The following is a 27062-nucleotide window of genomic DNA, read 5'->3' on the forward strand; positions in this document are numbered from 1 at the left end:
TAAATTCCCATCATCCTCCGATTCGTCCTCGGCAATATCGGAATGAAAACACTCAATTTCATCGCCGCTGAAATCACTCTCTGATTCGCATCTCGCCATTGCTCACACGCTGTTTCCGAATGTTCACGAAGTTTTCGGAGAACGTGACGTCATAGCATCTTCGGTAACTTCCAGACTGTTTTGCGATCACTGACAAAAGTTTTGACTTAAAAGTTAATTTTAGCATATTTTGAGTTTCAAATGTAAGAAAATAATTGCCCAACGATCATTAATGTGCTTACAACCTTCGAATCACGCGAAGTCATCAGCGACCCAAAACCTGCTCTTGAAAGAAATTTACTAAGTCGGCCATTTTGACCTACTTAAAGTCATGTGACTGGAACGAGCTTTGCAATTCCTGTTACCAGTCAGGAGAGGAACATTGCTGCCAAATTTCAGCCCCATCGGCCCAGCGGTTTCGCCAGAGAAGTCGAAAAAGGCGACGGACGGACGGACGGACCGACGGATGGTGCGATGACAATACCTTATCTGGAATTTAAATTCCAGATAACCTAATAATATGCTTGTTTGTGTGTCTGTAACAATCCTTCCCACCGATTGTTTAGACAGTTGCCATGACTCCACCCACAATTGTAACTTCAATGAGCATTCAAGATGCTTCACGAAGAATACAATTAATTCACGATCACTTATTAACACAAACCTATGAACACAATTCAGCTACTCATAATCACGCATTTAAAAAAAAATTACATGGAAAGACAAACGACCGACCATAATAAGCTGTGCCCGGTGTATCCCTTCCTGTGGTATTTTGTGACGAAAACAAAAGACACAGACACTTCTGATTGAGGTCTCACTACAACACACTGTCTTTATTATCCGTTTCCGCTCCGAGGGGGTGTGCTCATCACATGCATGGATCAGGAAGAAGTTCAATGGTTTTGGGTCGTTTGTTGTCACATATCCTTTCTGCATATCTTGTGGGATTGTGAGATGGACAGACGACTGTGATGGGTGGGGAAGGGGGTTGAAGGCTTGAAGTTGATGGCATGAAGAGTTAAATATTTCACTATTTCATTGAGGTCATGAATCTCTATAATATTCTTGTTCGTCCGTCCGTCTGTGTGTAACAGTCCATTCCACCCATTGGTTGAACAGCTGACCTGACTTCAACCACAATTTCAACCTGAAGAATCATACAGCGGCCATGTTGGTGCTTGCTGCTATGCAAAGTCAAAGACATCTTCGGAGTTGTCATTCACACAATCGCCATGTCCTCTCTGTAAGTTTTGCCGAAAGTGTAAAACAACCAAACTGACAGTTAAAAGGATTTTGAACCAATCAGTGTCATGGGCCTTGTGAAGATAGGCCTCAGTTATTGAGGCAGCGGTCTGTTGTGGATACCAAACCCAAATAACAATGTGGCATTCTCTCAAGCAGGGCTTTCACTGTGGAGGTTACGTGGGTCCTTGCTATTATTTCTGGCTATTTTATTTAAAACAACTCGACCAGCGACCATAAAACCCATGTCATTGTCGAGGTCTTTGGCCGAGGATTTCTGGGACTCTCATGAGATTGTGAAAGAATATATCCATCACTATTTATTTGTAATGACGTGTGTAGGTATATGACATTCATCGAGAAGAAAACTGGTTTTGGGTCATTTGTTGGCACAATTGGCCTGCTCATGGTCACGCGATAGTTGCAATTCCACGGGGTTTCCACATATCTCATGGGATTATGAGTTGAACAGACGACTGTGATGGGCCATAACATCTAGGAGCTGTTTCGTTCGCAGTTTCTGTGAAGTCAGTGACAGCATGATAGGGGAGGGTAAATAGTTAAATATTCCACCATTCTGATGAGCTAATGAAGAAATATGTAATGATCGACATTGGAATATGAGAAGGAGGAGGGGAGAACAGAGTTGGGGTTGGGAGGGGTTTAGGGAGGGGAGCAAAGATGGAGCATAGTTTTGGAGGGGGGTGGTTGAGGCTTGGGGTGGGGGAAGGGGCATTTAGGACTTTTGGTAGGTGGGGGGTGCTTGAGGAGTTGTGGTGGGAATGGGGTTTGAAGACTTGAAGTGGAGTGGGGATCAACCCTTATGGCTGGGGGTGGTTGATGACTTTCAGTTGATGATTGATGACTTGCAGGGGAACAAATATGGGACAGAGTTAAGAGGGAGAGGAGTGTTGAGTTGTGGTGTGGAGGGGTTTTGGAGTGGGGAGGGTTGGGTAGGGGAGGGTGAGGCCTTGGGGTTGGAAGCCTGGAGGTTGAGGACTTGTGGGGGGGGGGGGTTGATGACTTGTGGTTTGTGAGGGGCGATGGGGTGAGTTAAGGACTTAAAGTCACATTTTACATTGCGCAGATGTTCCGTGGGTCCCTGCTAATTCAGTCATCATGCTTGTAGACGTGACAGCTGGTTTAAGGTACTCCATGATGCACCACTTCCTGTTGTATGAATGCCAGATCAGGTACAGGACCAGAAATCTCAGTCGCAGAGCTAAGTTGGTTCTCTTTCAAATACCTCGTTTTTATCCATCATCATCATCATCATCATCATTCGACATAGGCATGAGCCCATGGTCGCATCCTTGAATTATACACCACCGGAACCACTGTCGCCGAATTTGAGACAACCCATCTTTCTCGCACTGCCACTTTGAGTTCAGCAATATTGCACCCTGATCACTCTCAGATGTTATCAACCCAACGCATCTTTGGTCGACCTACCAAACGTCAAGAAAACCATCCACAACAGCTGCTGCCAGTCCACCGTGCCGAATCATATGGCCCAACCATGCTGTCTTGCGCTGCATCACATTGCAATTGCTGAGGAACCATCGGTCGCCGATCATCACCATTGGATTCTTGTTTGTCACACAGTCGTGCCACTTAATGTTGAGCAGGTGTCGCCAGACAGTTCGGCCGAAGTCGTCTCGTCGCCTGATTTAGGTTGCCTTTCATGGCAAGGTGGTGGCACCATACAGTACTCTTGACATGATTAGTGCCTGAGCAAGCTGCGCCTTTGTTTCTTGGCCGACACGGGTGGAAAGCAAGTATGTACACTGCCGAAGGGTGGAATTTCCTCATACATATCCACATTCGCATCTCCTTGCTGTCATCTCGAGTATGGTTTATCGGTACGTCCATGTACGCGAAAGATGTGATGCGGGTATTGGTGTGAAACAGTATGTGATTGTGTTGTCTTCCATCGTTGGTACTCGTTTTCACTGGGTTTTAAACCAGGGTGTTTAATCATTTCAGATGAACATGATAATCACGACAATAATAACATGAGACCTACATTAATGTAGCTCATAAATCTTTCTGCTCGATGCTAAGGTTCAATGCACTCATGCCTGCACAATCCCATGCAACACTGCTGGAGCATGTCACCTTTTCCTCCTAATAAACAGCTTTGGCATTGAGTATTTCAAGAATTATTTTCCTTTAGCTTCATCTGCTTCTCTGGCATGTTGATCTACTCGCGATACAACATCCGGCAAAGCTCAAGATATCTGCGTCGTAATTTCCAGATTACTTTTTACTGCCTGGCAGTTTTTCTTTGACAATGTTTGAACAACAGTCAGGCTCTGAAAATCTCACTCTGTTGTCCATCTTGTTTATGGAAGGCAACTTTACAAATAAAAGGCTTTGACTGTTTTGGCAGGCTTTGCTGCATCAGGAAAAGCCATTTGTGTTGACCAAGTCGGTTGTTGTGTCTTTCTCACATTGTTGAAGGCGTACAAACATATCTGAAAGCAGTTGAGGAGATGGAACTCTTAATGGAGCTGAAATGTTTTTGGAAATGGGTTTTGGGAAAGGGCTGTCAGGATGCAGGCAAACAAAAAACAAACCAAAAAATAACTACACTAGATCACCAGAAAATCACAACTCCATTATCGTTTCAAAATCAATTCTTACACACCCAGTTCATGCACTATTGCGAGTGTGCAAGCAAGTTAATATACAATAGGTGAGCCATTAGTACATGCTATAAGCCTCAGTTGTTGAAAGAATCAGGAAGGAAAAGAAACAGAATGTGCCTGACTTTGAAGATGTTACTTAGGGGCCCTGTTCTGTGGTTAAACAATGGTGAAGACAATGAAATTGACAAAGAATTCAGTCCATCACGCCATGAGCCATCCCAGCATGGATTGGTTCATGGGTGGGCTATGAATTCATGGCATGATGGGCTTTGAAGCATATATGATGTCAGACAAAGATTTGTGGCATTGGTGAAATTGTGTGTGAAATTGACTTTTACATCATAAGCAAATGGCAGCTATTATTATATTGAGAATTCTGCAGATTAACAAACATCCTGGGGGCAAATCTGTCTCTGTTTCTGTCTCTGTCTCTCTCTCTTCGCTTGACATCTATCTCCTGGTCATGCGCCCCACTTCAGACTGTCCCCTGGTTCCATCGCCTCACATTTGCTATCTTTGTGGTGCAGAAGGAAGGTCGGCGTTGGACGTGGAGGGGTGCATCTAAGGAGATGTGGTCGGCACCAAGCATGGCATGCCAAGGGCTGGTGGTCAGTTTCCTGACTTCCACTCACAAGGGATACTCTCTCTCTCTCTCTGACTGTGGACTAGTGGTCTGGTCTACAGTCCACACTATCCAAAAACCGGTCTCCAAACCATTATTTGAGCTTCTGTTCAGGTGAAAAAAAAATACCAATTGAGGATATGAAAGCATTTCTGTGTTCTTCTCATTTGTACAATGACAAGTAAATAAACAATTTTATGCTAAATGAAAAAAAGCAATGCAGGGATGACAAACTACAGTCTAACAAAAGGTTTTAAACAATATGTAGAGATGATGTTGGTTTAGAGAGTAGCTTACAGTGTTACCATCACATAACATTCACTACATCACTGCCTCCAGACTATTGGCCAGATAAAAGTATTAGAAGCTCCGATATTCACATCAGCATCACTATAAGAAACTCCGATATAATTTCAGGGAGTTCTTGCAACTTCAGTCGTCTTTCGTACTCTTTATTTTTTTTAATTAAGTTAAAATATCCAATCACAAATGCAGATAATTATATCATGCTGTTATTAGAGATGTGCATGCAGTTTGTAGGAAGTTGATGTTTATGTACTGGTATTAACATTGTAGTTGAGCTGCCAATTTCTAAAGTCTCATTATGTGGCGACACGACAACAGGAATGAAGTACTGTTGTACCAGTAGAGTGTTTGTAGAAGCTTGAAGCAATAAAAATTAATGAAGTGTAAATGAAGCAGTGATGTTGGGATTGTTATGTGACGGCAATACTGTTCGCTACTCTCTAAACCAACATCATCCCTATCTTGTTTAAAGCCTTCTTTAGACTGTAGTTTGACATCCATCCCTACATTGCTTTTTTATTTAGCATAAATTTTTTAATTCACTTTTGTTTCTGTAATTTTTTTTATAATGTGGAATAACAGAATGGTATGGTACTCAGAGGATACCCAACCCCTCGGATCCCTTCCTATTGTTTTACAAAGGAATATACAGTAGTTTTGCGTAAGTTTCGTGGAATCCTTTCAACCTTTTAAAATTAAAATACCAAAGGATGATGCATGAGGTAAAACTGTCGGATGGTACCAGAATCATTGCCATTGATAGAGACAGGTCGAACATATGCCGTCCAAAGAAAAATATGATTATTATTATTATTGTTATTATGATGGTGATGATGAATGAGAAGATGAATTCCCGGGTTTGACAGATCTCGTTTTTTTTGTTTTTCCCATGGTCTGGAGAAATGAAAAGTACTCCCTGCCTCAACGATCAGTTAAACAAACCAAGTAGGTTCTCATATTTAGCCGAAATGACTTTTTAGAGAAGATACTCCAACTTTAATTTTGTACGTAGCAGATGTGGTGGACATTTTGTTTTCCGCACCATCTCTACATAGATAGTACTGCCGTACTCTCTGATAATATGCATTAATACATGAAAGTGGCTCCCCGAGTATTGTACCTTGACAGAAATATACTTCTGTTTCATTGCTGAAAACATTTCCGAAGCACAATTGATGGACCACAATACCTGCGAGATTACTAAGGTTTAATTTGAACAAAACCTAGTCGAACCAAAACCAAAACCTGGTCACTGTGTGCATGTGTCAACAATATCCCAAGTACTCTACAAGTCTGGTCTGTAAGGTAGGGTGGCAAGAAGGAAGCCATCACTCAAAAAACCCATCTATGCATCCCATGTTAGTTATGCAAAAAAAACCACTCAGACGATTCTGAAGCCATGTGCAAAAACGTTTTGTGGTCTGATGAAACCAAGATGGAATATTTTGTCCTCAATCCAAAGTATTATGTTTAGCGTAAACCCAACACAGCATATCACCCAAATAACATCATCCCTACTGTGAAGCATGGTGGTGGCAGCATCATGTTACGGCGATGTTTCTCATCAGCAAGGACCGGGGTACTTGTCACGATAGAAGGGAAAATGGATGGAGCAAAATACAGAAAAATCCGAGAGGAAAACCTTCTGCCCTCTTATCTGCAAAAACGCTGAAATTGGGGAGGAAGTTCATCCTTCAGCAAGACAACAACCCGAAGAACACAGCCAAAGCTACACTCGGTTAAGGAACCAAAGTCAAAGCCAAAGTCGGTGAAGTCACACAGCCAAAGTCGGTTAAGGAACAATAACACAAATATCCATGAGTGGCCTAGTCAGAGCCCCGACATAAATCCATTCGAAAATCTGTGGCATGACTTGAAGATTGCTGTCCATCAACGCTCCCCATGCAACTTGACTGAGCTTGAACAGTTTTGTACAGAAGAATTGGCAAATATTGCCCAATCAAGGTGTGCAAAGTTGGTGGAGACCTATCCCAACAGACTCACAGCTGTAATTGCTGTCAAATGTGCTTCCACCAAGTATTAACTATTAACTAAGTGGACACTTATCCAACCAAGATATTCCAGTTTTGTATTTATAATAAATTTTCTGAAATTTGTAGAATTTGTTTTTCGCTTCGATGTTGTGGGTTACGATGTGTGAATAAAGATGGAAAAGTCTTCTTTAATGCAGTTTAATTCCAGTATAATAAGGCAACAAAAGGTGAAAATTTGAAAGGGATTTTCTATAGGCACTGTATTTTGCCACATCGTGTGTGTTTTCATTCGCATTTGGTGAGGTCATGAATTAGACGTAATCTGTGGATCTGTTTATTTTACCCTGATCTGCACAATTCACCTGAGATGTTAATTTTTTTTTGATTCTCAAATTAATAGTTCAATAATTTTGAACTGACTTTTTTCAGAAATATGTACACGATGAAATGGAGTTCAAAGCCAAGTGGATCTGTTTATATGAAGAAGAAGAGAGCGAGAGAGAGAGAGAGAGAGAGAGAGAGAGAGAGAGAGAGAGAGAGAGAGAGAGAGAGAGAGAGAGAGAGAGAGAGAGAGAGAGAGAGAGAGACATGGGAAGCAGAATATAGTGCTGGAGCACTTTATAACTGGTTGGACAAAGTAAACGTGAACAAAAGTAATGAAGACAGGGTCGCTGACATAAATGAGGGCGTACAAGTTGGACATAGGTTTGAACAGCATGGGAGACGAGATGAAACTGATGAACAAATGGAATATTGAACAAGAAGGTGAGCGAGAGCAGCAAAGAGGTTGAAACAGACAGTGAACAAGCTGGACAACAGGAAACAAATGCCATTGTCTTTCATGATGTTGAAAGTTGGCCGTATTCTATGGAAGAACATTTGAGAACCAAATTAGTTAGGTGTGGTCCTTCCAATCTACAAAGCGAAGACGGACATTTCCCTTATGACAAAAACAATCAGTCCATGTCAAAGGATTGGTTTTTCAAAAAGACTGAGAAATTCTGAGAGAGTACGTAGGACATGGTTGCTGTTTTCCCTGTTAAAAGCTCTTTACTGTTTCTGTTGCCAGCTCTTCAACAACGAAAAAAATCTGCCTTTGGAAAGGAAGAAGGGTTCAAAGCATGGCGAAAGCTGAACCCACGCATTGAAGAACATGAGATGTTCTTGTCTGTGCATGTCAAGGCTTTCAATCAGTGGAAATAACTAGCCATCAGGCTTGAAAGGGGAGTTGCACTATATCAAAAACTCGAATGTGAAATCAACCAAGACTCCGAGGCCATAAAACAAAGTGGAAGGACATTCTTAAACGAATACTCGATTGCATCTTGTTCTTCGCTCCACTAAATCTCCCTTTCAGAGGGCATAGAGAAAATCTCAGCAGCGCCATGAACTCTGGGAATTTCCTTGAAACGGTGAAGCTTTTGGAAAAGTATGACTCAGTTGCTCATCAACATGTTACCAAAATTCAACAGGCAAAGCATGAAAGTCATCTCTTCTCTATCCCCAAAAATACAGACCGAGTTCATCGACTTGCTTGGCGCTAGCATATGATCGACTATCCTCACCGACATCAGTACAGCTAAATATTTTGCAATCAAGTTTGACAGCACACCGGACGTGTCACACACTGACCAGCTGTCTTTAATTATCCATTATGTGCTCATTGACGGTGAAGTAAAAGCACTGGAATCGTTTTGTGATTTCATTCCTCTCGATGAGAAAACTGCTGAATCCATAACAAACCAGACACTTGCCAAGCTGCAAAAAGATGACTTAGACATATGGAATTGTAATAACCACTGTCTAAACCTTGCGGGTGTAAATTCTGCAACAACTGCAACAAACTCTGGGACCTTCTTTGGTACAGTGGAAAAAAAGTTTACTTTTCTTTTTTTTTGGCTTCAACACATAGGTGGGATGTTCTTAAGAAGCATGTCTCAATCAATATCAAACAAGTCTCTGACACACGATGGAGTGCAAGTCATGATGCAGCTGCTGCACTCAATTCCCATCTTGGAAAAAAATGATTGAAGTCCTTGAAGAACTGCGACATGGGAACATGAAAACAATGGATGCAAAAGGTGATGCTAGAAGTCTTCTCATCAGCATCTTGTCATACACCTTTACTGCATACATTAAGCCTGGTGTTGGCTTAACGGTTAAGGTGGCTGGCTTAAGATCTTCAGGTTCTTGAGTTTGATTCCCTGTTGTGCTGTTGAAATAACACCAGGTGGGTTGAGTCAATTTGTTGTTCTACTGAGATTGGCAAAATAAGTACCAGCTCATTGGTAACAGGGGTACAGCATCAACAGCACAGAAATGATGCAACCAGCAGCCACAGGCTGCATATGAAGCAACAACTGCATACCTTTTCTTTAGGAGACCTGTGCTGAAGGAGATTGATAACACCCAAAAATACCTACTGAAAACACCTGGCCTTGGATTCGACCAGTGTGCATTGAAGATTGAAGGTGTCTCATTTTATTATTTTTTTCATGAGGAATGAGATGCTCCAGTCACTGACGCTGACTCCGAGGCCATAAAATTCTGTGAAAAAAATGGAAGTTTCAACAGAACGTCATGTGAGACGGAGGAAGAGAATGGCTGGTGAAGGAGCAGTAGACTCCTTGTCTTAAATGTCATGAGATAGTTCATGTATGATAAAAACAATTCCACAAAGTAGAAAGTTTCAAAATATTCCAGCAGAAACACACCCTTACTTTGAAGTAAATTAATGAGTTATAGTGGAAATCCATCATCTTCACACAAACTTACAAGTATTACATCTTGTGAAACGAATTTAAAGTTACCAGGACGCACAAGGAACTTTGACACAGGTCATTTGGTGCATCATGCCTGCACGATATTAACACTACATTAATTCAATCTATTTCACCATGAGATGGGGAGGAGAACAGTGGGACAGAAGACAAAACACTCCGTTCGCGTCTTCAGGTGCATATGGCTCCCGAAACAGTTTTTCCTTGGCTCGGGGGCACAATCCTGAACGGGTCACCACTCCGACGCAGGATACTCGAATGGCTCATTCTTTACAGTTAGCTGATACTTATTTTGCCAACCCTCCTAAGGATAGCAGGCTGAATCTACCCACCTGGTGTTATTTTATCAACATAACAGGGGCTGGAACTCAGGATTTTAAGATCTTGAGCCAGCCACCTTAAACAGGGATATAGAACCAGTGATTTTGCATTATCACAGAACGCAGACGGAATTCACTGAACTGGAAACTTGAAACGAAAAACTGAATCCGACATGGAAAAAAAACGGAATGCAGTAAATTACAGAAAAAAAATTAACATAAGATCCAATTACAAATATAATATTCGCTAGATTGTCTGATTTTGTGTGTGGGATTCTCCACAAACTCAATTTCCATAATGTAATTATGAATAGTTTAAAAAAAAATAACACTGCAATATGATGAACAAGAAATACCATCTATACACAGAGAGGGAGCACAGCCAATGCCTCCTCACCCGCGTCAATCACAGCAGCTTTGGATGACCATCACTCTGAATCTCGATGTCAATTGCTGGCACTAAATACTGAATAATATTCCATCCATTAATTTCTTGAGAACCTAGTCAAAGTGAAATTCGATTTGAAAGTCACCCCACTTTTTTTCTTCCCAGAAGAATTCCCAGAGAGCTGTTTTATGGAATATAGCTATTTCCTCTAGATGTGACATTCAAGCAACAATAGAGAAGCATAATGAGACCGGAGAAGTTGTAGATGGAAAACTCATTGGAAGGCCAAATAAACTCAGCAAAACATATGAACAATACCTAAAGATAAGTTCCTTATAAAAATAGAAAAAAACACACAATGGCTGAATTTACATAAGAACTGGAACAGACATTAGGGTTTCAAGGGGATTCATCTGCTGTCAGAAGGTATTTTGTCGAAAGTGGTCTCCGTGGGCGAGTTGCTGTCAAAAAGCAATTTTTGCATAAAGGTACCTTGGCAAAGAGATTTGAATATTCCCAAGAACATCAGAGTTAGGATGCTAATCAGTGGGAAAAGTTGCTTTGGAGTGAGGAGTCAAGATTTTAAATATTTGGAACAAAGAGAAGACATTATGTCAGCAGGAGGAATTTTTTTTTTGTATACCTTGTCGAGGCTCGTATGAGAACTAACACACAATGCACAGCAAGGGGGGCATGAGGCAAGAAGGGTGTGGGAAGGACAAAACAGTGGGGAACAGAGACATTAGGAGATCTGTGGAAGGGAGAGGGATGGGCGAGGAACATGGGGTATACAAGATGGACATTACAGGGGCTTTCATTAAGGAAAGCAGGGAATTTGAAGTAGGTGGGTTTGGGGTGGATTAACGGGGGGAGAAAAGATCGAGGATTTGGATGGGGGATGAAAAGAGGTGGTGGTGAACAGCTATTTTGAAGGCCTGGAGGGAAGAATGGGATTTAATAGAGTGAGGGAGTTTATTCCAAAGGTGGGAAAAAAGAGGAATGAAAAAGTGAAGGTGAGCAGTGATTCATGATTTTAGTAGTTTTACCAGAAGGGGGTTGTTGGCAGACCTTGAGCGCCCTGCGAAAATATGGTGGGGACAAATCGCAGACAGAGCGGGAAGGGGGGGGGGGAGATGGGAGAGGAGACGGTAGAAGATAGAAATACCCCCGAGCACCGAGGGTTGGTGAGAAGTATAAGGATATGTGTCTACAGCCTGCTGTGAAGCACAGTGGAGGCTCTGTTCAGGTTTGGGGATGTGTATCTGCTGCTAGCGTTGGTGATTCGGTAAGAATTCACGGAACAATGATTGCTGACAAGTACAAGCAGATCCTAATCCACCATGGCATCCCATCAGGAAACAGGCTAATTGGCGACAACTTTGTTTTCCAGCACGACAACGACCCCAAACACACTGCAAATGTCATTAAAACACATTTACAAAGAAAAGCAGTCTGGAACTCTACAACGACTCGAATGGCCTCCTCAAAGTCTTGAACTTAACATCGTAGAAGTTGTCTGGGATTATTTGGACAGTTAAGAAAATAAAAAAGCACCATAATCAAAAGATGAATTATGGGACACATTGCAGAATGAAAAAAAACCTCCCAATGGAATTTATCCAGAAATTGCAGGAAAGCATTCCAAAATGGATATCTTTTTCTGCATGAAAAAATGGTCACACCAAATATTGAACTTTAATGCATTAATATTGTAAAGTACAATATGTTTTTGTTTCTTTGATAAAACAATCATTATAACACCTTAATCTATCAAAATATGCCAATAAAAATATCAATTTTCAAGGTGGTCTTAGGATTTTGTGCAGCAATATATATATATATATATATATATATATATATATATATATATATATATATATATATATATATATATATATATATATATATATATTTTTTTTTTTATTAATATTATTATTGTTTATATATTGCAGATACTGCATCATGTAAAGTTTTACTTTGTGAATAATAGGTTTGTGCCCAAATTTTCTAACCATGCCAAACTTGCTGCCAAGAGGTTTTTGTTACTCACAAACAAAGTGGCTATTTGTGTTTGGGTGTATTTTAAGCTGAATTTTTTTTTTAACGAGTTAGCTGTGAGATAATATATATATACATATATATATATATATATATATATATATATATATATATATATATATATATATATATATATATATATATTCGATGTATTTTTTTGTTGTTGATATATAACACATTTGCTCTTGTTTTTTGTGTGCTGTAAAACAAGCTATTTGTATGAATACACGTTGTCCATCTTGTTTCTTTGAAATGTGAGATTTACTGACCAGTATCAATCAGCATCTTCTGGCCTTAGCGGCTGCTGGCCAGCCGCCCAGTGACCTGGGACATCATGGAGGGCTTCTGCAGAGTTGAAAGGCTCGACGGGGTACCGCTCTCATCGCCACTTTCCCACATTAACCCAGTGTCAGGGATAACAGGGCTTGGACTCTGGCCACGGGGAGGGAGGATAAGGGGATGGTAGAGTGATAGGCAAAGTTTCATTGGGCTTTCCTTTTAGTCCGCTTTTCCAAAGTTATTTTTGGGGTTACCATTACATTGTTTATAATAATAATTGTACTTCTGTCACTAAACTTCTTGAGAAACTCTTTCCATGAAATATTTTGACACTTCTTTGTTTCATTTCTTTATCCTTGCTGTCTAACCAAGCAAAGGTAACTCTAAAGTGATCCCACCATGTCATAAAAAGTGCTTTCCTACAATTATGCACAGCAAAGAAATGCTATTTAAGGAGTCATAATGTACATGTATGTGCGAGTAAAAGAGACAGAGAATGTGAGTTGTGAAAAGGTGCCCTTGCATCAATGGCTCGAGAATGATCGTACATGCAAATGCAGGCCATGAACCAAAAGGATAAAAGGAGGAGCTGAAGATGTCTTAAGTTGAAACAAAATAAAAAATGCTTGTTTTTAGTACAACATTACATTATCTGAAGTCCACGAAAGGCTTTTCAGGGTTGGATTAAACATCCAAAAAGAACTGATTAGTTTTGGGTACACGTTGAAGCCAAGAAAATTATCTTTCAACATCAGCTTGAGTGTTTAGCTTTGTAAACCTCAAATGTTATTAATTTAAAACATCTTCTCTTGTGATTTGATGATAACAAACCTCTGAAATTACAATACAGTTGCCAAGAAACAAGGTTTATTGTTGCAAAACAAAACCTTTTGTAGTTGGGAAGATTCATTGCATCAATGGTTCGAGAAGGATGTCTTGAGTTGAGATAAAGTTTTTTTAAAAAAAAGAAAAATAAAGAAGCATTTTTCATTTTGAATACATTTTCATGTTTTTCTTAATGTATATTGTAAATAAAAACCAAAAATTGGTTTCCAAGTAAAATATTGACTTTAATTTGTTAGCTCAGTGTATGTACACAGACACGTGTGTGTGCATACGCACATCTCGTTTTTTTCATTTTCTGTTTCTAACAATTCCAAAACACACACACTCAATTGTACAGTATCGGCTATTCCTAAAATATAATATAATTGAAAGGATTGCTGCAAATTTTGTTAATTTCAAACCACAATCCTCTTATGGATTACCATCACGACATATTTTGACATTTTACTTTTGTTGTGGGATTGTGATGAAACAACGTCAAAAGATATCGTGATGCAAAACCAGAAGAGGATTGTGGTGTCATATTGTGGAATCATAATGTGGTGTCATTCTTCATTGTTATTCGTCTTCTTCATTCTTCTTCTTCGTCCATCACAATCCCACAACAAAAGTAATATGTTCAAAGATGTAGTGATGCTAATCCATGAGGATTGTGTCATATTGTGGCATCGTAATGTCATGTCATTCCGACCTTGTTTGTTTTTTTTTGTTTTTTTGAGATTTCATCCCTCCATGAGTGTCTACATTAAAAAAAAATCTTGTGTATTATACAGTAATGGCTGTTCATAAAAACATAATAGTGTTGTAATTTAAAGGATTCCTGTAAATAATGTTAATTTTACAACACCACTACATTCAACTTTATTACGTCCACCACAGAAGGTGAAGGAGATTATGTTTTCACCCCTCTCTGTCTGTTTGTCTGTCTGTTTGTTTGTCTGTGCACAGGATATGTCAAAAAATTGGACGAATCCGGATGAAATTTTGTGGACAGGTTGGGTGTTTGGCAAGGACGAACTGATTAGAATTTGGTGAAGATCCAGATCCGGATCCGACTGCTGGAAATTTTTAAGTGATTCTTCACCATTGAGAGATAAGGAAAAACTGATATATAGCACGATATCTCAAAAAGTTGTGGACGGATTTGGATGAAACTTTGTGGTCATGTTGGGTGTTGGCAAGCACAAATTGTTTCGATTTTGGTGAAGATCCGAATCCGGATCTGGATACGAGATTTATTTAATTTTTTAAGTGATTCTTCACCATCGACAGAGAGAGATAAAAACGATATAATACTGTTTAGTATGATATTTCAAAAATGTATTGGGCCCGGTATGTTCTCTTGGATCAGATATCACGTGGCGGAGGTATGCACACTACCGAATGCCTTCTCGTTTTAATTGTAAGCCACACACACACACACACACACACACACACACACACACACACACACACACACACACACACACACACACACACACACACACACACACACACACACACACACACACACACACACACACACACACACAACAAAGTTAGGTTTCCATGGCACACTCTGCTTATCGCACTAAGTGCTGCCTCCTACCCCATTGGGAGGATACTTAACACCGGGTACATGATGCCTACTCGGTGTAGATGAAGACCACTCATTGGTCAGAACGTTGGACATGAATCTTTCCTTTTGAGAAGCTCCGCAAGATGGTGGTGCTTTGGGATTCCTTTTAGTTTGTAACTAATTGAAAGTGATTTGTTATGCAAATAATTGTCTAGTACAATTAATGAAAACCGCCCCTCCCGAAATAAAGCGACTTCCAGCCAATGGTTTACCGTGCAAATGACACTTTTGGTCTCTGTGGACCAGCTATTTTCAACTTGCAAGATGCTGACTTCTCTCCCATGCCAACTAAACGAGTTTACTTGCTATTGAAGATTGATTTGGTTTGAGAGTGCAATGCTGTGTCTGTAGATTTCCCAAGGGAGTGAGGGAGCTGTCACAAAGTCACAGGTTAAACAATTATGCTGCTTGAGTTTCCCGCCTCGTAAATATGTTGGTTCCTCCTGATGCAACTCTCAGTATATTGAAAATATGATACCTATTGGAAAACCTGTGCAAACCTGTGACAGTGAAAATCTTATAAAAAGCTCATTTGCATTAAAATTATTAATAGTCCATACAATCTTGCAAACCTTGCATATATTTTGCCACTTTGTTTTCTACTTCACTCTTTTTTATGATTCTACAGCCACATGGCAATAATAATAATAATAATAATAATAATAATAATAATAATAATAATAGGAGTTCCCTTGCAGGGAACATCCACCCAGGAGGAAGCCATCAGGTCCATCAAAGACTGTGCTATTATTACCATTATCAACGTATGGTTGTTTGTCCATTGCTCTTTCTTTTTAATTGCTGAACGTCAAGCAAGGAAGCAGCACTTACAATTTAAAGTCTTTGAAATGACTCAGCCAAGGATGAAACCATGAACATCCCACTCAGAGAGAGCGCTCTTGCCAGAACACCACCGAGGATGTTGGGACTTTTAGAGACCAGTTTCTTTCTGGAATGCACCTTCTAAATTCTAAAACAAGGTATAAAGTACAAACATCCACCAATTTGTTCGAATTCAAAGTGAGATCACTTAATAAAATCAACGAACAAGTATCAATTAAGATTTTGCACACTTCAACCGCTTTGCACCCCACCAGAATTTTATACTGAAACACCTGCCTTCTTGTTTTGAGGTTTTTACACTTTAAGGAGCCATCTGTTTATGATGTATGGACTTGGGGTAGTGGGTGGGGGGGGGGGGCAGGGGGAGTTGGTGAAAATAATGAATTAAAAATCAGAAATGGAATAGAAAGGATGATATGATAGAGAAGGTATGGTAGGGACCTGTGGGAGAAGCATGGAGAGAAAAGAGAAGGGTTCCAAGGAGATAAGAGAAGAAAAGATAAGGGTTTGGGGCAAAGGAGGGTAGTGGGGAGCTGTCTTGAGGATCAAAATTCTGACATATTTTCATACATTTTAAATTGTCGGCATTTAATCAAGCAAGAACATAAAATATCCTTAAGGTTGGATGTTATTACTTTCCTATTTCTTAACTCTGCATTCATGCTGCCTCGCAAATGGTGAAAATGACTTGCTGGTCGGTCTATCACAGGTTAAAAAAACCAACAACCTGTGATAAAGGGACAAAAGAAAGGGAAAAATCATGACAAAATCTGTTTAAGGCTCAGGTAGATGTATGTTCAACTTTGAGAGTGGAAAGAATGAACAGGAACAAGTCCGAAAAATTATTGGAATGATAATTAACTTCAAACTAGACAGGCAGCCAGGTGGAGCTGCAATTCCGGAAGAGATCTCATATCAATTCATGTGAGGTGTGACATGTAATGGCATGCAATCTGCCTTCTTGAAGGTCAGCAAGTTATAAATATGATTTAATGAACCAAAGGGGTGGGGGTAGGGGGAGGGGGGGACAAAACTAAGCAAAGGTGAGCAAACATGCCAAATATAATAAGATTGGCTTGTCCTAAATGCATGTTTGCCTGAAAAGGTCAGAGAGCAGAAAAGGCTGTGGTTATGATACCACAAGATATATATATATATATTGGAAGGTTATAAAAGCATTGAGATGCCTGAGATGGGAAAGCAGTGAGCCTGCATCTCAGCTTCAGAACAAAAGAAGCCAACGATGCCCAAAATAGGATTTGTTATATTTTATGTCTGACGTTGTCTTCTTCTCGTCTCTTAGGTGGATTATTTACAAATTAACCAGATTCTATAAACTTGGCTCACACACTAGTTCACATAGAGTACAAAACATAAGGTGATGTCGACTTATTTTTGGTGAGCAACAAGGGAATGAGACAATGAAGAGAATGTGGGAGTCAAACCCCATGTACCGGCACTTCTGCCAGGTCTGAACATTGTTTTTCTGCAATAGTAAAAATAAATGTGACTTGGACTTGGCTCACAAGAATTTGACAGCAGCACTCATATAAGCACAATTCCTTCGTGATACTTTACAATTTTATAGTTATCTGAGCTTCATGGTGGAGCATGTATCTATGATCATCACGTGTAGGACAGGGATATTGAATTACAGTTGACAATGGGGGGGGGGGGGGAGATACAGCAACCAGGATTGAAGTCGGATTCCCAGCACCATGAGTTACATGCTAAGATGGGAACACGAGAATGACTTGTACTGTTTAGTATTGTTATCTGAAAAGCTGCTTCAAAATGCTCGGACTTGGGTTCAAATCCCATATTCTGATTCTGATGTACCATACTGTGTTACTCTTGGTAAGGGTTATACTGGGTGGTACCATTGCCTTCGCAGTAGTCGTTTGGGCAGGATTTTGGAATTTGTTGATGGTGCCACCGACAGCTTGCTTACTCTTCGTGAAGGACACCGTGGGATCTTTAACGTTCAGCAACTAATGCTGGCAGACAAGACACCCAGTTTAAGTCCATCTGAGGGACAACACACATTGATGAATCACCCTGCCTGTGAAACACCAGGATGACAGACAGTTTATTGCTGTGTCGGGATTCAAACCCAGGTTAGACAGCTTCGAGGCGAGTATGCGAACCTCTCAGCCAACCTGACAGCCCCAAATCCCACAAACTATAGATATTTGTCCATTGTCTGTCAATGTCCTTGCAATTCACATGATAGTACACCGAGACTAATGTCTTTGTCCCGCATGCGATATATGTACAAGCTTCTCAATGAGCCATAGATCAATGTGAAAATTAAACAAACAATCAAAACAAAACAAATAAAAACAGGCCAACTTAAAGTTCAACACATTTTATGAAAAGGATTCTTCTGGAAAGCAACTACAGATGCCGATAAGCCGATGGTTGGCTAAAACCATGTTCTGCCAAAAAAAACAACCAAAAAACAACTGTACAAACGCAAGGTTATCAGACATGTGCAAAAACAGATTGTTTAAGCATGGTTCAGCAAAAGGTTGTAACAAACTGTAGCAGAGGCCTGCCTGTGCGTGCTCCTTGTCGATACGAGAGCTTAGGTTCGGGTAACGGCCTTACGGTGTTGAGATTGCATTGAATGGTGTGTTTTTTTGCTTTTGGCTGGGACAATGCACAATCCATATTAATGACACAACAGCACCATTTGGCAACATTCTCCTCTTGCCATCCAAGAGGAATTTTGAAATTTTGCTTTTCAATCGAGTATTATTTTTCCATATGTTTTCATGCTCCGTCGCTCTGAAAGAAAGGAGTCGGTGTGACTCGAATAATCTTTAAATCTCTCACGTTGATATAATGTGGTTTTTGTTTTCGTTTTTTACATTCATCTTAGGTTCATGGTGGAGCATGAAACATAGAATTTTATGGTTTTCTTTTGGTAGTATTTAGGGAGGAGTGAGGGGGCTCAGAAATCATAACAGCAATAAAGTCAAAGTCAACCCTGTGTGTGCAGTACCCTGGCCAAATTTCAACTTCCTGTCCTGATTACTAGTGGTATCTCATAAGTAATGAAAAGGTTGGATCAAACACAACGATGTAAGGGGGGAGACATCGGTTCAGTGGTGGTGCAGCATTTTGGAGCAATGCCAGTAAAAGTTGCATCTCAATTGCCTTTCAAAGCCTCATTTCCTTTTCCAAATACCTTTCAAGCTTCCATGGATTCGCTCTTTTTTTTTGGAATTGCACTGCTTTCTGTATGCCATCTTGAAAATCACACTGCTTTTGTACATCATTGAAAATAAAATAAACCTTTGTATAAATAATGGGCCGGTGTTTGTTTGTTTGTCGCGCTCCTCCTCCTATGCTTCTGGGCTGATTACATCCAGACTTGCTACATAGGATCAGCATGACCCCAATTAATATATAGGGGTGTTTTTGTCTTTGCCAGTGGTCTTGGGAAGGGAACGGGGGAAGGGCAGAGGGGAGGCAGATGCAAGTTGTCTATGCAAATGTGTATCGTGTAGTGCCACCTTTAGGTGGACGAAGGTATTACAAGTCTCCACCATTTACAGCACAGTATTCCTGTCCCCACGATTTCCAATCCATTGAGATGTTTTGAATTATACGAAATAGATATGTTTTTGCTTCCTGGACGTAACCAGGGTCATTTTTAATTTTTTTTTGGGGGGGGGGGGAGAGCGATTGAAGCAGCTGTCAGGAGCCTATACACCGCCCAAATAAAGGTATGTGTCAGAAGAGCGTGTTGCACGATGGAACAAGTTTAATATAACTAGCAAAGAATCCGTCTTTATGGATGAGTAAATTCCTGCAAAATTACATAGAGGATCACATAATAGTCATTCCCATCTTGAATTGTGCTCCATGACACACATTTATTTACATGAGAGAATTGGGGTCCTTCACCCTTCCTAAACTCCTTGGGAATATGAATTTATTTAAATATATATATATATATATATATATATATATATATATATATATATATATATATATATATATATATATATATATATATATATATATATATATATAGTCTGATTATTTCCACGATTGTGTTTTTATCTGATAAGATGTATTTTTTGTTGACACCTATTGCACAGATGTTTATGGCGCGAGGAACCGGGGGACAGACCGAACCACCACGCCAATACAAGCCAGTGAAAGACTTGATCAATTTACGGTGGTCACGTCTCAGGGACCATACCGCAAGAGTATGAAGATTAATCCTCGCTGGCATCACTGCACTCCTGTTCGTTCAGCGTTTCCTTTGCTGAATTGTGTATTCAGTCAAGGCTTACTGGTGATTGATATTTCTTGGATCCTGTTCTTCACCTTTAAGCTAAGAATGAGCTATGGGGAAACTAGTGTCCCTCCACATCACAAGATTGGTTAACAACAATACTCGCTTCACTGCTTCATGTAATCCCCACGTACAAGGTTCAGTAAACGGGTTGCCGGAACGTCCTCCGCTTTGTGAAACCACACACGCCATTCCCTGCAGTGTCACTGCATTTCAATGAAGGAATATATATATTTTTTTTACTTCTTTCTTTTTTGATTCCAGCTACAAACACTTGATTGATCTCACGGTGCAATCTCTTTTTTCATCTCTGCCTCATTTTCTCTCTCTCTTTCCGGCACGCATGTAAATCGACGCCCATGGACTGCGTTCCTGATGAAGGAACCATCTCTGCGGGAGACGTCCCAAACACAACTGTCTCAATGACAGGGTGTTGCTAATTCCAAAATCTCTTCTGCTTTATAAAAAAAAAAAATTGTGAGAGAGCAGATAGATGAAAGTTCGTGTAATAATGCCATAAGGGTGTGATCACTGTTCTGCAATTTTTGGGGGCACTTCAGATGTCTTGTATCGTGTCCTTTTGACAAAGCGACCTTTGCGTTGACACAGAGGTATTGTTTGAAAATGATACAAAGAAAACCCTCTGCATTTCCCGAATGCTACCGCATTTGAAGGGCACATTGCTGTGGGATTATCGACTATCGACTGCAGATGCAATGCAAATCGTCTCTTACTGCGAAGGAGACATCACGATTTAAGCCTCCATGTCATGCCCACATTTCGATGTTTTGCGAAGCTGGGTTATGAATGGACCATGATTGTACGCTACGGTGCATAAAAGCCATTGCATACAAGTTCATGGCCCAAGCAAGTCTGTGAGCTCTCGGGGAACTCTTGGTACAGCTTGCGTATGGAGACATACCATCGCTCATTGATGGATATGAACAACACATCCTCAATTTAAGTAAAAGAAAACAGAAAAAAATATATATATGTTTTGTTCATTGCAAACAAAAATAAAGAAATATCATGTGAGAAGCAGTTTATCGTGCAGAGCCTAATGGAAAGTGCATTGCACCTCCTCACGACCAGGTAAACACCCTTGAGAATCGGATCATTTGTGTTTATCTGGTGACGTTGAAATTCCATTACAGACAGGCTCGTGGGAGTCTGACGAGCCTCGTGTCGAAATCGCAGTGGCATTGGGGCCAGATTTTACTCGCCAAAGTTCGCACGATGTCAGCCACACCATGGAACGAGAGAACGTTCTCCCCTCCTGTCTGGTGGCGGCCACTTGCTGTTCCCAAATTTGGAAAGGCCATTGATTGGACGTGCGCCCAAATTTGGAAGGTGCAAATGGACGCAGCGTGCCCTGCCTGCCGTGGGAGATGTGGGAAGTGAACCGCAGAGGATTCCAGATGGAGGGAATTTATAAGAGTTTTTGTTGAGTGGGCGAGGAAGCGTATGATTGTTTTGCTGGTTCATTGTGTGTTGAAAATTCGTGAGAGGCGGTGTTGGTAAGCGGCAGTTGTAGAGTGTGAGGGGGTCCCTTCAGGCGTGGACCGTCGTGGAGGTGTGGCGGTAATTTGCAAGCACCTGACAGAATGATTTTCTTTACACGTCCATTATCAACACCATCGATGCGAAGCCAAATCTGTGAAATTGTTGTGGCTTTATGTCCCATTTACCAATCATCCTTTGTGTTGTGCCTTCCTGCGATGCACCAGCTGTGGTTGACGAGACACATCGCTGCAGGTATCAACAGCGTAAATTGGTTAATTTCCCAGAATAAGAAAAGCTTTCAAAATAACGACCAAAGAGTGAGAGTTTGAATCGTATGGCCTTTTGTGAATATCTGATCAGGATTTCTTAACTTATATCATAAATCTGTCTCAATGACTTCGTCTTCATGAGATATTTGTAAGAAGTACAAGCACCTCCAATATGGCAACCCTAAACTCTAAAGAATCAGCCATTGTCATCAACAATGGCTTTACTTCTGGTTTCAATTGATTGTGAAGCTTCTCTGGGCTCTTGAATTCTTTTTGCTGAGTTCCCAGGAAGCGCCTTGCAATACGTATGGGAAGAGGACACGTATCGAGATAGACCTGAGATCAACTTACTTGCTTGTTGGAAGCAATTTCTCAAGAAGATCGTTGTTTGTTGCTCTCATGTTCAATGTCATCCCTGGTCCAAGTAAGTAAGTGTTTGAATTTAAAGCTTCTTTGTAGGGTGAACGATTTACTGATCATGTGAAATGTTTCATATGCAGGTATCCCTTGCTAACCATGGGGGTTACGTTCTTGAAAACTCCGTGGTTGGAAAACCCGTGGTTGGGGGGGAATGGGATGGTGGATCGGAATAACTAAAGTATGTGCAGTATGCCAACGCAAACAACTCCCACATATATAATCATCATCAATCATCATCATCATCATCATCATCATCATCATCATACCATACTCTTTAAAGAGCATCAGTGCTGCAGAAGCAGGTCCTGGGCAAGGGTTATTGCTGCATGATTTGTTGTTGCCTTCGCAGCAGTCACTCAGGGCAGGAATTTGGAATTTGTTGAGGGTGCTACAGATAACTCTCCGACTATTCACTATTGGTAAGTCCTACGGGGTCTTTAAATAACTTAATCTATCAGTTTCCATGGGATGTACATACTTTTCTATAAACGAGGTACAATATTTGTAAGGGTCCAAAACATGCTGGAAAAAATAAATATAATAAGACATAAATATCATTTATATTGAAAACATTTACATATTTTCCAATAATTATATCTTATTAAAGGGCCAAATTATTTCTCATGTTCTTGTGGGGTTGGCCAAGGGAAGCTTGGCCGAAGTCTTCTCCGAACCGGTCGGCCAGGCCTGATATTTGACTAAGATTTCTCTCCTTATTTATTTGTTTTTTTTTAATCTTCAGTGAAGACGTCTCTCCTTTTCCTCTTTCATTTTCTCACTGTCTTCATTGAAGATAATGCTTCTTCCTTTAAAAGCTTTTGAAAACGTATTAAAATGTTCCAATTCCCATATATCTCTGGCATCAGCACACCACGTGTTCTTCTTCATCACGATCGAGTCCTCCTCTTTTCTTAGTCCTCTTCTTCACAAGGCATATTTTGCAAACCTGTCACGTGGTCTGTCATCCATCCTCCAGGTTTCTGCAGTACGACCTCTCTTAATACCTTCAACAACAATTCCTTCCACCCATCCCATGATCTTTATCTTAGAATTTTTAATAATAAACGACAATGTGCGTAAGTCAGAGTGTCCTCCATAACTCCAAAACCATAAAACCTTGCAGCCTGAAACTTTGCATACATACTAACAAAACTCCAAGGAAGTGCAAGCGTGAAAATTTGGTGTTTGGGTTAATTAAAACACCCCTATTGAAGATAATTAATGGCCTTATATAATCATATCCTTCATCAGGCGATCATCGGTCACCTCATTCTCTGGAGCCTGAAGGCATATCCTGGGTAACCTTGCTGGGGTCTGATGCCGCCATGTTTTTTTGGTCTGCTTAAACATGCCTTGACTTGGAACAGGCTGCAGCAATTGTTTTAATGATAAAGTTTATTTTCCCACTTTCCTCACTCATATTATCGAATTCCTGTTCATCATAGCTACGAATCGCTGGGTACATTACAATGCTTAAAAACATCCGGAGACGTCAGCGTTCGTGGCTTATTTCATTTCCGCACATGCCCTAACCTCAAGAATGTCTTAAACTAAACAGAATTACAAAAGGTAAGCTCCAGAATGGAAGTTAGCAGTTGTTCCGTCTACTAAAACATGTTTTCAGATCTAATTCCGGCATAGTTTGGAGAGAGCTATCACTTGCCCACCATTTAATTGGAGTGCTTGCTTGAGGTGCTTAACTCCCTTGCCAAGCACCCCACAGTTGACGCCAGTACAGTTCGTGTCCCGATCGGGTTGTATGGTCGGCAGTTGCTATAAGGTGGAGGGACATCTATGGGTATATTTGGATCCGTAATTTAGGGACTCTCCATGGGTGTGTGTGTGTGTGTGTGTGTGTGTGTGTGTGTGTGTGTGTGTGTGTGTGTGTGTGTGTGTGTGTGTGTGTGTGTGTGTGTGTATGCCAGCATGCTTGATTACAGACCCTGTGGTTGCAAAGTTTCATCCTGTATCTTGGAGGTTTTAATTCTTAACCTCAGCAGCATACGAGCGATCATGTTTTCCTTTGTCCAAGTGACTGTTTCTAAAGCGATTGATTATTTTATGACTCGGTGCAGTGCTTTACAAAGGTTATAAATGGTTTCTCTTTGTGAGTTTCAAAGCAAAATAAATTTGATAACACCGGATTTTTCTGAGGTGTTCGCTGAATTAATGTGTTTTCTCAATTACAGAGCCAATTTTTTTCCACTTGTCACATGGTGTGTGTGTGTGTGTGTGTGTGTGTGTGTGTGTGTGTGTGTGTGTGTGTGTGTGTGTGTGTGTGTGTGTGTGTGTGTGTGTGTGTGTGTGTGTGTGTGTGTGTGTGTGTGTGTTGTTCATAAAGCATAACATATTCTCTGCTATCTCCCCGACCCCCACTTCCCGGATGTGGATGCCGGATGGCAGATTTACGCAAGATGCCCTTCCTGATGTAACCCTGGTCACCTCTTACGACACAGGGATATGGTACACCTATTCTAACCGGGGTATACACCGGCCCAGTACACTGGTGCTCACTTCGCCGACCTCGGAAGGATGACAGGCTGAGTCAACCCCCTGGTGTATTAATTCAGTGGCCCAACGGGGCTTGAACTCAGGACCTTTTGGATCCCAAGCCGCTGCCCAAACCACTATGCCAACACCAGACTTTTTGCTAGTATTTATATATGAACTAAAAAAGGTTAGAGCAGGAATTTGTAATTTTCCATGGTGTTGGCGATAGCTCACCTACTCTTCAAGAAAGACACCATGAGATCTTTAACATCCACCATCTCATGCCAACAGACAGGAAGTCCAGTTTAACGTCCATCCGAGAGACGGCACACACATTGATGAATCACCCCGCCCGTGTAACACCGGGTGACAGTTTCTCGCGGAGTCGGGATTCGAACCCAGGGTAGATGGATTATAGGCGAGCGTGCATTCCTCTCGGTTGCTACTAATTCTAAATAATTGTTAATTAACAAAAAAAAAAAACAAGAAAAAGATGTCAGCATGGTTTGCGGTGTTGTGACAAGTTTACAGAAATTGTGGAGTACCCAGTCATAGCTGCTATCCACCTTTAAAGTTGTCAATTAACATCTAAGTATATGAAATATTCTGCACTCTGATTATGGGCTTAAATAGTCTTGTGAGATCCAACGAGATGGGGCCACATCGAAGGTGATGTCATCTGCCTCGGTATGCTTGCACGTACTGTTATGTCCACTCCATCGAAGAATACAACAACCAGAGAGGTCAAAAGTGCAGGACTCATTACTTGTAGATTGGCAACAGCGCAACGTCTTCATTAGTCTTGATTACTAATCCTTGTGTTTTGTTGCTCAGCCAGCATGCCAGAGGGATCTCGGAGCTGATACTGAGGACTTCCGCCAATGAGATCACGCACTCACCACGACCACCCAAACGATAAAAACCTTTGCACAACTTTTGTTTAAATTCCTGCTTCCTGGGCCACGACACTGAATTGTTGGGTAATGTCCCGATGCTTTGCTACAACAGCACATTCGGTAATTACGCAGTAATTAAACCTGCCCTACAAGTTTGGGACACTGTACAACTCATAAAAGAGAGGGAAAAAAATTCACCACTAAAGACTAAAGACAAGCAGACAGACAAAAGAAGATCAATGTACGATATTGTCTGGATAAGGTATTAAGTTAACGTAAAGTATACATTTACTTTTAGTTAAAATTTCTCTTTATAATCATCCAACAATCCATGAAATGCATGATTTGACTTTTTTGCTTTTATAGCCTTTATTGGATGTTACTTAGTGCAGAGGGCTGGCACGATGGCCGAGAGGTATGATGCATACACGTCTCGATTTGAATCCCGACAGAGCTATAAATTGTCATCCCGGACGGTGCTTCACAGGTCAGGTGGTCCATCAATGTCCCTCGTATGGACGGTAAACTGGGCATCCCATCTAACCGCTGGAATTAGTTAGTGGACGCTAAAGATCCCACGCTGTCCTTCACAGGCACCATGAACAAATGCCAAATTACTGCCCGAACTACTGCTGGGAAGACAATGACAAGTCACCCAGTATAACCCTTACCAAGAAACTGCTTCGGTAGTACTGAACCTTCTTTCGGACAGAACACCCGATCACCAATACTTCAGCGCAGAATATGCAACAAACAATTTTGTCTGCTGTAGCAAAAAAAAAGACATGTCATATTTCATCCAAGATTCATGTGATGGGACAAAAGAATGAAGCTGTTTGTTTGGCCTAGTTTTGATCTCGGGGCAAAGCGCCTTCCGTGCGGCTCATGATGTCTGAGCTTGGTGTCTCGGGCACACATCAAACATCCAGTAACATCCTGAGTGCATTGTAAGGAGACTGCAGGAGGACATGGATCTAGGGCGGGTCTGAACAAACATTCAACTTGGCCACTTTCCCAGCAGTGACGAACCTTTGCTTTTCTGATGATGTACAAACTGGATATTTGGGATTATTCAGAGATCGTCCATTTGGCGCATGTCGTTGTACTCATAAGTGTCCATTCTGGATATATTTTCAGGTGAAGAAAAGCAACCTTCGTGCCGATCGCTCTCACGATAACAAAA

The 27062-nt window shown here is 40.9% G+C and overlaps 1 long non-coding RNA gene across 1 annotated transcript in view; it reads right to left on the bottom strand.

Annotated features, from left to right (window-relative positions):
- Positions 1 to 6165: 6165 nt before the first annotated feature.
- Positions 6166 to 27062, bottom strand: part of LOC147018053 (uncharacterized) — a 47502-nt gene continuing 26605 nt past the window's right edge. Inside the window, exons 3-5 of the long non-coding RNA XR_015062236.1 lie at positions 12673 to 12835; positions 9226 to 9404; positions 6166 to 9069 (exon numbers count right to left, since the gene is read on the bottom strand). This is a non-coding gene — a long non-coding RNA (uncharacterized LOC147018053). The remainder of the gene's footprint in view (positions 9070 to 9225; positions 9405 to 12672; positions 12836 to 27062) is intronic.

Source organism: Eptatretus burgeri, chromosome 10 (assembly GCF_056783735.1).
Source record: "Eptatretus burgeri isolate ZD-2024b chromosome 10, Ebu_testis_v1, whole genome shotgun sequence".
In the NCBI taxonomy this organism is placed as follows: Eukaryota; Metazoa; Chordata; class Myxini; order Myxiniformes; family Myxinidae; genus Eptatretus; species Eptatretus burgeri.